The sequence below is a fragment of the Bos grunniens genome, chromosome 1 (genome assembly GCF_055505025.1).
Source record: "Bos grunniens cultivar Pamir isolate PY7600 chromosome 1, Bosgru_T2T1.0, whole genome shotgun sequence".
Lineage (NCBI taxonomy): Eukaryota > Metazoa > Chordata > Mammalia > Artiodactyla > Bovidae > Bos > Bos grunniens.
In genome coordinates this window covers 76,829,630-76,840,033 of record NC_141165.1, presented here as the reverse complement: position 1 = coordinate 76,840,033, position 10,404 = coordinate 76,829,630, and positions in this window count along the sequence as shown.

Below are 10,404 nucleotides of genomic sequence, written 5' to 3'. Positions count from 1 at the left end.
TGGGGCTCTGGACAGGACCGAGAGAAGGAAAGCTGGGGCGCCCGGGGCTCTGGGTTCCCCCGGCTTCCCCTCCGGTTAGTGGGGCCAAGCTCGCCAATCCCGCGGCGCTCCGTGCCGGAGGGGCAGGCAAGTCTCTACGCTGCGCTGGAGGGGACTCGGGTTATTCCGCCTGTTCCCACCAATACCTGACTTGAAGATGAAGAGCCTCCTGGCCTTTCGCCGGAGCATTTAACATCCTGCAGACCCTGACTATGTGAAATTACTGCTTCGGAAAATGTCGGCCACCCAACATGTCCTGGAAGGTCCCGTTTACCGTGTATTGTGCAAGGCGAGAAGAAATTGTGTGCTCTGCACATATCTCTGGGGTAGCCAGCTCTATTCTTCTCATGTTGCCTCTGGTCTTTTCTTAATTTCTCTTTAATACAATGCTTATAATATTTTAACAGGCGTGAGAAATGGCAGATAAAATCATTGTAAACTTTTGCAAATATAGGGGTGATATTCCTTGAAACGCCAGAATTTAAATGGATACTTCCTCGCCAGGTACAGCTCCATGCTGCTTTGGAATTACATAGGTTTTGGTTCTGGTCTTTTTTTTTTTTTTTCCCCCCTAAAGGTTTTTTGAATTGTAACTGCTTGTATATAATGAATGTTGATTTATTGAAACTGAGAGCAATATAATCCTTGCTGTTTAATTAAGCTCCATGATTCGTAAAGCTCTAGAGGTTTTCCAACTGTAGCCCTAAGCCAGACTCGTTAATAAAAACAAAGAGAATAGTATGTTTAGTCATCTAACTTTAAAATACAGTCCCACTCATACCGCAAGATAGCACGAATACTCAAGAAAATATTTTCTCATTAATTCAGAAGGACGGCCTAAAGTATGATAACTAGAAAAAAAATGACTCAACTTTGTACATTTGTGTATTATATTCAACATAGTTGGTTCTAAATACCTCTTTTTTTTCTTAAAACAATTATTTTTCATAAAGTTATCATGATGGAAATTCTGACCAAAAGTTATACCCAGATGACAAAGTATACTTGGCCCTCCATCCAGGGATTTCGCTCCCAATCCATCCCTTTATAATGTTCAAATCCAGATTTGAAATAATGCCAGACATTTTCTGAGAATGGAGATCAGAGGTCCTTGTTGGCTCATCCAAAACCTACTAAAAATCTGGGATCCAGGAAACTGAAGAAAATACTTAATTAGAAATGTGGCCAACAGTTAAGTCTCACTTGAGTCTTTACCATGAATCAGTCAACCATGGGGGAAATCAATCAACAATTAACACCTAATTGTTGAGTGATTTCCTTAGGTTTAGCACTACTGTTAAATGCTGTGGAGGATTTCCAGAGTATCTTAACAGGAAATAATCAAGGACTAAAACTCTGGTTTTAGGTCACAGTTGCTCAAGGGGTTTCAAGGTAAGAAAGCTCCTTAATCTAAAATTCAGCAAAAATCCAGACCCACGTACCCTGCAAGTCTAAAATGTATTTCAAATAAATGCTGTGTTTACTACATTTTCAAGTGCTTACTCAATAACATTAATAAAAAATGAGATAAAGACACAAACAAAAGACACTTTAACAAAGTTTTGCATATCAACACAGAGCATACTGTTAAACTTTTTTACTTACCCAAGATCTAAAATTAGATGGCCGTCTCTAAGTCAACTACAAACTGCTTCTTTGCTAAGCTGGAACGTAGGAGGCTATTTGTACTGCAAATATACTAAAACTAGGCTTCTATCCCTTTGTGAGCCACAATTGTAAATCTATCTAGCAATTTTAAGTCAATGTTCAGCAGAGGAATCAAGGAATTAGTATGGGTTTGTCAGTATGACATGAAAAAACAGTAACAAAACATTAAAAGAGTATGCTTTATGTCGGGTGATGTCACCCTATAGAAAGGACCAAGTATTCTCATGATTCAACAACATTCAACAACTACATTGTGTGCCTTCTTGCCAATCTAACATTGGTTTAAGGCCTCAGTTGATTTTTAAGTAACAGCTATGCATTTAAAGCAATGTCTTGGTAAACTATTGATACACAAAAGTTTGTTAAGGTGTGTTTGGATCTTTTGGACTGGCTTCTCTGGTGGCTCAGGTAGTAAAGCATCTGCCTACAGGAGAGTTGGGTTTGATCCCTGGGTCAGTAGAATCCCTTGGAGAAGGGAATGGCTACCCACTCCAGTATTCTTGCCTGGATAAGTCCATGGACAGAGGGGCCTGGCAGGCTATCCAGGGGGTCACAAAGAATCAGGCATAACAGAATAACTTTCACTTTGGATCTTTAATTCATTTATTACTTATTAATGTTGTCTATTATTTAGTAAATACATAAGATAATACATCCATCTATAAGTGTTTAGAAAGAATTGCCTTGAACTGGTCAGGAACAGTGCCTCTTTATTATTCAGTTACTGGAGGAAATTAAGAGGCTAGATTCTGCTTGAATGACGGCAATGTCCACGGAAGCAGTTTGGACAGTGGCACTCACTGCCGCATTCTTCACAATAACTTTTTTTTCCTTTGCTGCTTGGCTTATGGGATCTTAGTTCCCTAATCATAGATTGAACCTGGGCCTTTGGCACTGAAATTACTGAGTCCTAACCACAGGACCACAGTGAGAAAGTTGGCTTAAAGCTCAACCTTCAGAAAACGAAGATCATGGCATCCGGTTCCATCACTTCATGGGAAATAGATGGGGAAACAGGGGAAACAGTTCAGACTTTATTTTTTGGGGCTCCAAAATCACTGCAGATGGTGACTGCAGCCATGAAATTAAAAGACACTTAATCCTTGGAAGGAAAGTTATGATCAACCTAGATAGCATATTCAAAAGCAGAGACATTACTTTGCCAACAAAGGTTCGTCTAGTCAAGGCTATGGTTTTTCCAGTGGTCATGTATGGATGTGAGAGTTGGCCTGTGAAGAAGGCTGAGCGTCAAAGAATTGATGCTTTTGAACTGTGGTGTTGGAGAAGACTCTTGAGAGTCCCTTGGACTGCAAGGAGATCCAACCAGTCCATTCTGAAGGAGATCAGCCCTGGGATTTCTTTGGAGGGAATGATGCTGAAGCTGAAACTCCAGTAACTTGGGCCACCTCAGGCGAAGAGTTGACTCACTGAAAAAGACTTTGATGCTGGGAGGGATTGGGGGCAGAAGGAGAAGGGGACGACAGAGGATGAGATGCTGGATGGCATCACTGACTCGATGGACGTGAGTCTGAGTGAACTCCGGGAGTTGGTGATGGACAGCGAGGCCTGGCATGCTGCGATTCATGGGGTCACAAAGAGTCAGACATGACTGAGCGACTGAACTGAACTGAACCACAGGACCACCAGGGAATTGTCCTTCACAATGACTTTTAAAACCATCTATGTGAAGATAGGTAAAGATATTAATAGAGTTGAAAAAATGCAAAAAATTGAGGAGGACCATGGAATGGGGTGTTGAACAAGGACAAGTTTATACTCATTAATCCAGGGTTATTAAGTTCTATTGTGTAATCAAGATATGGAGGTTTTTCTAGCTCTACCCTTATAAAAACTGAAATAAAGATACATTGTTGTACTTCAAATCAATACATCTTAAACCATGGTATGGGTAAAAATCAATAGGAAGAGCTATCTGAAATGCAGATTACGTGGGACTCCACCCTCCCAACCCAGATCCAGTAGATCTAATCTGAGGTGGGGCCAGCTTTTTATTTTGGAAAATTCTAAACCTAAAGACCAACCTAGATAGCATATTCAAAAGCAGAGACATTACTTTGCCAACAAAGGTTCTTCTAGTCAAGACTATGGTTTTTCCAGTGGTCATGTATGGATGTGAGAGTTGGACTGTGAAGAAGGCTGAGCGCCGAAGAATTGATGCTTTTGAACTGTGGTGTTGGAGAAGACTCTTGAGAGTCCCTTGGACTGCAAGGAGATCCAACCAGTCCATTCTGAAGGAGATCAGCCCTGGGATTTCTTTGGAAGGAATGATGCTAAAGCTGAAACTCCAGTACTATGGCCACCTCATGTGAAGAGTTGATTCATTGGAAAAGACCCTGATGCTGGGAGGGATTGGGGGCAGGAGGAGAAGGGGACGACAGAGGATGAGATGGCTGGATGGCATCACTGACTCGATGGACGTGAGTCTGAGTGAACTCTGGGAGTTGGTGATGGACCGGGAGGCCTGGTGTGCTGTGATTCATGGGGTCGCAGGGAGTCGGACACGACTGAGCAACTGATCTGATCTGAAACCTAAAGAAAAGTTGCAAGAAAATTCAACAAATGCCAAATGTTTGAAACACCGATTATTAACAGTTCACTACATTTGTTTTCTCTCATATTTATCCGTGACTCTTTCTTAACTTCTGAAAGTCACAGACATAGTAGTGACTGTTCAGTTCTAATGCTTCAGCACTACATCCTAAAAACAATGATACTCTTTTCATAAAAGGACAAACTTTTTTTCTTTCTCCACATTCCTTAGGATTATATAACAATAATGTATCCTGCCTAAGGACAGTCTTTGGATTCAACCTTCTGTTATCTTAAAATGTAAATTATGGGAGTAGACCTGGTCTTTACAAGGATGTATCTTGCCTAAGGACAGTGTTATCTTAAAACGTAAATTATGGGAGTAGGTCTGATGAGGTCTTTACAACCTCCAGACATTCTTTGGATTATATAACCTCATTATTAACGCTAGCAAGGGGGTACTCTTTCTACCCCCTTCTGATGGCTGTGTCAGAAGCTTTCTCTATCTCCTTCATACTTTAATAAAACTTTATTACACACACACACACACACAAAGCACAAAGTATCATTATACTCCCAAATTTACTATTGATGTAATAATTATAAAACTATCTATATTCAACATTTCTCAAATGTCCCAGCAATTTACTTTGTGACCTTAAAAACAAAAATCTAGGATTTTATCATCAGAAATTCTATTACATATATGTGTGTATACATTGTATGTGTGTGTAGTGTATGCTTGTGTGTCTTATGACCTCGTAAATCTGGTTTGGGTGTTTTTCTTGTCTGTCATAACACTGACATCTTTGAAGATTCCAGACCAGTTTGTTTTGTTTCTTTGTTTTAGAATGTCCCTCACTTTGAATTTCTCTGATCATTCCCTCATTATAGATTCGTCTTCAATATTCTTGCCAAGAATATTACATATAAGTGGCAAAGCATCTTCCCCAATCCTTCAGGTTAGGAGGTGTTAGAATTACCCATTACCCCTGTGCGATTTTGATTCAGGTTAGTCTGTAGACAGCACGGTTTCCCAGGTGACTCAGTAGTAACGAATCCTCCTGCCAAGCAGATGTGGCTCTGATCCCTGAGTCAGGAAGATCCCCAGGGGGAAGAAATGGCAGGCTACTCCAGTATTCTTTCCTGGAAAAACCGCACGGACAGAGGAGCCTAGCAGGCTCAGTCCATGGGGTTGCAAGAGTCGGGCACAACAACTAAACAATGATAGACAACACTTTAACAGAAACCCGCCTTTAAAAATTTGAAAATTTATGTTTTATTTGAAGAAATAAAACTTGGTCAGAGTTCTGTATTATCAGCTCAAATCCTTTATTTAAACTGCTAAAAGCATTCAGTTCATTTCATTTCAGTCACTCAGTCGTGTCCGACTCTGTGACCCCATGGACTGCAGCATGCCGGGCTTCCCTGTCCATCACCAACTCCCAGAGCTTACTCAAACTCATGTCCATTGAGTCGGTGATACCATCCAACCATCTCATCCTCTATCGTCCCCTTCTCCTCCAGCCTCAGTCTTTCCTAGCATCAGGGTCCTTTCAAATGAGTCAGTTCTTTGCATCAGGTGGCCAAAGTATTGGAGTTCCAGCTTTAGCATCAGTCCTTCCAAAGAATATTCAGGACTGATTTCCTTTAGGATTGACTGGTTGTATCTCCTTGCGGTCCAAGGGACTCTCAAGAGTCTTCTCCAACACCACAGTTCAAAAGCATCAGTTCTTTGGCACTCAGCTTTCTTTATGGCCCAACTCTCATATTCATATATGACTACTGGAAAAACCATAGCTTTGACTAGACAGACCTTTGTTGGCAAAGTAGTGTCTCTGCTCTTTCATATGCTGTGTAGGTTGGTCATAGCTTTTCTTCCAAGGAGCAAGTGGCTTTTAATTTCATGGCTACCATAACCATCTTCAGTGATTTTGGAGTCCAAGAAAATAGTCTGTCATTGTTTCCATTGTTTCCAGTCTATTTGCCACGAAGTGATGGGACTGGATGCCCTGATCTTAGTTTTCTGAATGTTAAGTTTAAACCAACTTTTTCACTCTCCTCTTTCATTTTCATCAAGAGGCTCTTTAATTCTTCTTTGCTTTCTGCCATAAGGGTGGGATCATCTGCATATCTGAGGTTATTGATATTTCTCCCCGATAAAAGCATTAACAACAAATAACTAGTATGGTATAGTGCTGGGTCCTTGCAGACACCAAGAAAATTAAAGGGGGCACAATTCTTGCTTTGGATCCAATTGCGAAAGTAAAATAGCACATACAAACAAGAGAACAATTTTCCATCAGGTGATTAAAGATTACAAAACTTTATAAGACTTGGTGAGAAAACATACTCTTATATTGTTGGGAGTTAAGTGTAATATTTTTGAGACTATTTTAGCAGTATGAAGAATTAGATTGCATATGTCCTTTGACCCAACAACTCCAGTTAAGAGTTTTAGGCTGGGCATGTAATAGTACAAGAACCCAAAACTCTGTCCCTCTTGCCCACCTGTCTTCCCGTCCCCACCCCCACTCCCCTCAGTGCACATTCCTTTCCTCATTATTTTGAGACAACTTAAATGCCTGCCAAAATTAGATTGGTTAATAAGTTATATGCCATGCGCATTAGTTAGTCTCTTCTAGGAAGAGAGAATAGACACGCTTTCCCTATTTCTCCCACTTAGTACAACTCAAACCTCTGCATGTTATGTATACAGCAAACCCAAGAACACTGAGAGGTAGAGAAACTAGGAACTTGGAGATGGACTTCGTGGTAAGTTCCCTGGGTTTTCCTCTTGCATCATAGATCCCCAGTTGGAAATGGAGAAGTCGGCAACCCACATAAGCTAACAGGCAACAGATCAAAAACAAGGTCCAGCAAAAGTCTGCTCCTTCTAGCCAGAAGCTGAAGAAAAGGGGCATCCTGGGAAGACAGAAAAGCTTCAGACAATAAACTATTCCAGCCAAATACCAGAGAAGAAACTAAACTGTGGTCCTACTCACAACCCCACCAGCAAAGGCCAAGGGGGAAGCCTATGATTCCACCCCAAGACTCATGGGGCACCTTGGTATTCCCATCACCACCACTGTGGTGTCACAGAGATCTCAGGGAAGCCTACACTTCCGTACCCAGCAGGCAATAACCAAGGCACTGTTTTCTCCTCACCTGGGGTGGTGGCAATTCAGAACATCAGGAAGCTCACCATCTCACAGTGGCAACAAGGCCACTTGTCACTGTGCTGGTGGAGAGCATCCGGGAGCTGGAATTCCCAGCCCTGCCCAACAGTAACAAGGGGCACCTCCCTCAGCTGTCCCGAGGCTAGTAGGGAATGTGGACTTTCACCTCCTCCTGGCAATAGAGAGGTGGTGCCAGAGCAGTGTCAGAGAAAGCCAGCTAAAACAAAAGATTTAAGACCTAATAACCATGTGAAAAAATGCTCATTATCACTGATCACTAGAGAAATGCAATCAAAAGCACGAGGAGATGGCACTTCACAGCCATTAGAATAGCCACGATTTAAAAAAACAGCAACAGCACAGAAAAGAACAAGTGCTGGCAAGGCTTGGGAGAAATTGAAACCCTTGTACATTGCCACTTACGGTGACTCTTCAAAAAGTAAACTCAGTGAGAATTCCCTGGCAGTCCTAAAATCAAGTTGTCAGAAAAGCTGTCTCTGGTCCTTCTGGAGGTCTTAGGGAAAAATCTGTTTTTTCCTTTTCCACCTTCTAGAGGCTGCCCATATTCCTTGGCTCCTGGCCACATCCCTCTGCTTCCATTATTGTCACATCTGTTCTAACTCTGACCTTCTTCCTTTCCTCATATAAGGACTTGTGGTTCCAGTGGGTCCACCTGGATAATCCAGAATAATCCCTCCACCTTGGGACCTTTAACTTAATCACACCTGAACAGTCCCTTTTGCCATGTAAGATAACACAGTCACAGGTTTGGGGGATTAGGATGTAGACATATATGGGGGACATTATTCTGCCTGCCACAATGACCAATCAGCTTTGTTGAATAGTGTATAAAATAAGAACCAAGAGGAGACAGTAAAGACATTATTAGAATAAAGTTGAAAAGTTTCTAAGAAGTTGTGCATTTTAGTCCAAAAATGGCAAAATTATTATTTTTTGCTTCTTCTATTCTTAGGTTAAACAAACCAATGACCAGTGATGGAAAGTGTTTGTTTGTTTTTCACTGCTGGCAGTAATTCCTTACACATATAGTAAGCACTTAAGTATTTTTGAATGAATGAGTGAAAACTATAAGAATAAATAGTAGAACTACAAAGATCAAGGCATATTATCTATTTCATATAGTGATTTGTAATGTTGATATGCTGTTTAAATTACTCTTTAAAATTTCTTTTAAAGATTAAAACTACTCCTGCTATTCATATTCAAAAAGGATATATCCTGATGTCTGTCCCCTTTAGCTTATATGACCATTTCTGTCCTCTGGATTTGTAGGCCTGCATTTATCTACTAAAATGATGATTTACATAAAGGTGCTTTTTAAAAAAAATATTTATTTTTATTTATTTGCACCAGGTCTTAGTTGCTGCACAGCTGCAGTATGTAGGATCTTTAGTTGCACCTGTGTGATCTACTTCCCTGACCAGGGATCTAAGCCAGGCCCCATGCATTAAAAGCATGGAGTCTTAGCCACCAGACAACCAGGTAAGTCATTACATAAGAGTGCTTTTAATAAGAAGCTGTTTTAAACTATCTGGACTATAAAACAAACTGAGTTCTACTTGCAATTTTTTATCTTACTTTTTTGGTTGCACAAGCAATAATTTAAAAACAATAAAGGGCATTTTAAAAATAAAATTTCTCCTAACCCTACTACGTTAAGGAACAAAGCTCAGCATTTTCCTCCTATTCACTGCTCCATCCAATACCACCACTGCTTTGGCATTGTTACTTCTGCTGATGTTGTTTGTGAATTTTGTATGGTGAATTTGCCCACATTTAAAAGTGGGCCTAGAGCATGGGCTGGATAGTGGTGGTCCTTAGGTCCAATCTGTGCATCTGAAGCTGGGGTGCAGTAGACATAGAAGTGAAGTGGCAGTTTAAAGACTTCATTTACTTGGAATAATTCCAGCCATTCTTCAACTATTCAGACTTCATGATTTTTAACATACTTGAGTACCATCTGAATTATTTACCTATTTTTTATATAAGTCAACTTATATTTACTTTTCTTGAGTTAAATCACAGGTTTAATTTGTTGTATCTTCTAATACTGATTAAAATAATTACCTGTGGGGACTTGCCTGGTGATCCAGTGGTTAAGACTCTGTACTCCCAATGCAGGGGGTCCCCAGGTTCAATCCCTGGTCAGGGAACTAGATCCCACATGCCACAGCTAAGACCTGATGTGGCCAAATGAATGAACATTAAATAAAATAATTACCTAAAAAATCAAAATAAATACTGTGAATCAATATAGTTCATCTGAACTTTTCTGTTTGGTATACACTGTTTCAGATGGATTGTAGATCTATGAAATCTGTAGTCATTAGCCAGACCATGGCAGAGGGAAATTAGATCTTGGTTTCCAGTTTTGAATTCTGAATGAAAGGCCAGCTAAAATCAGTGACTAGCCAGATAAATATTAATCATCAGTTGTTTCTGATGAAAGCCTTTTTTATTATATTAATAAGACTTAAAAAAAGGGGGGACCACTCTGCCATCTTCCTGACTCCCATAGAGAGGCTGAGGTGATGTATAACTAGCTGGTGTTCCCTGACCTAGTTACACTAGCTGTTTGGGAAGGCCTTTGAGTCTGAAATGAGAAGGTGGTCAAGGCATTGTGCCCTTTGCTTGCTAGAAGCTTCTATTTTTCTTTTCCTTCAAAATCCTTTTGAAAAGTAACTTTAAATTTTTATACTTACAGTTGATCCAAAGAAAAGAAATTATATAGGCTGTAGTGTCATTGAATAAGCTTTGGAAAACGGGGTGCAGTCAAGAAACCTATTATGTTAAATACTTGAAATTTTCAGAGTATTAGGCTGACCATCATCCTCTTCATTAACAAGGCAAGAACTAGAAATATGTATAATCTAGTGATATCATGAATAAGCAGACCAGAGCATCGGAGGAAAAGTCTTGCTTAAGTGTAGTTTATAAGGCTCTGTCT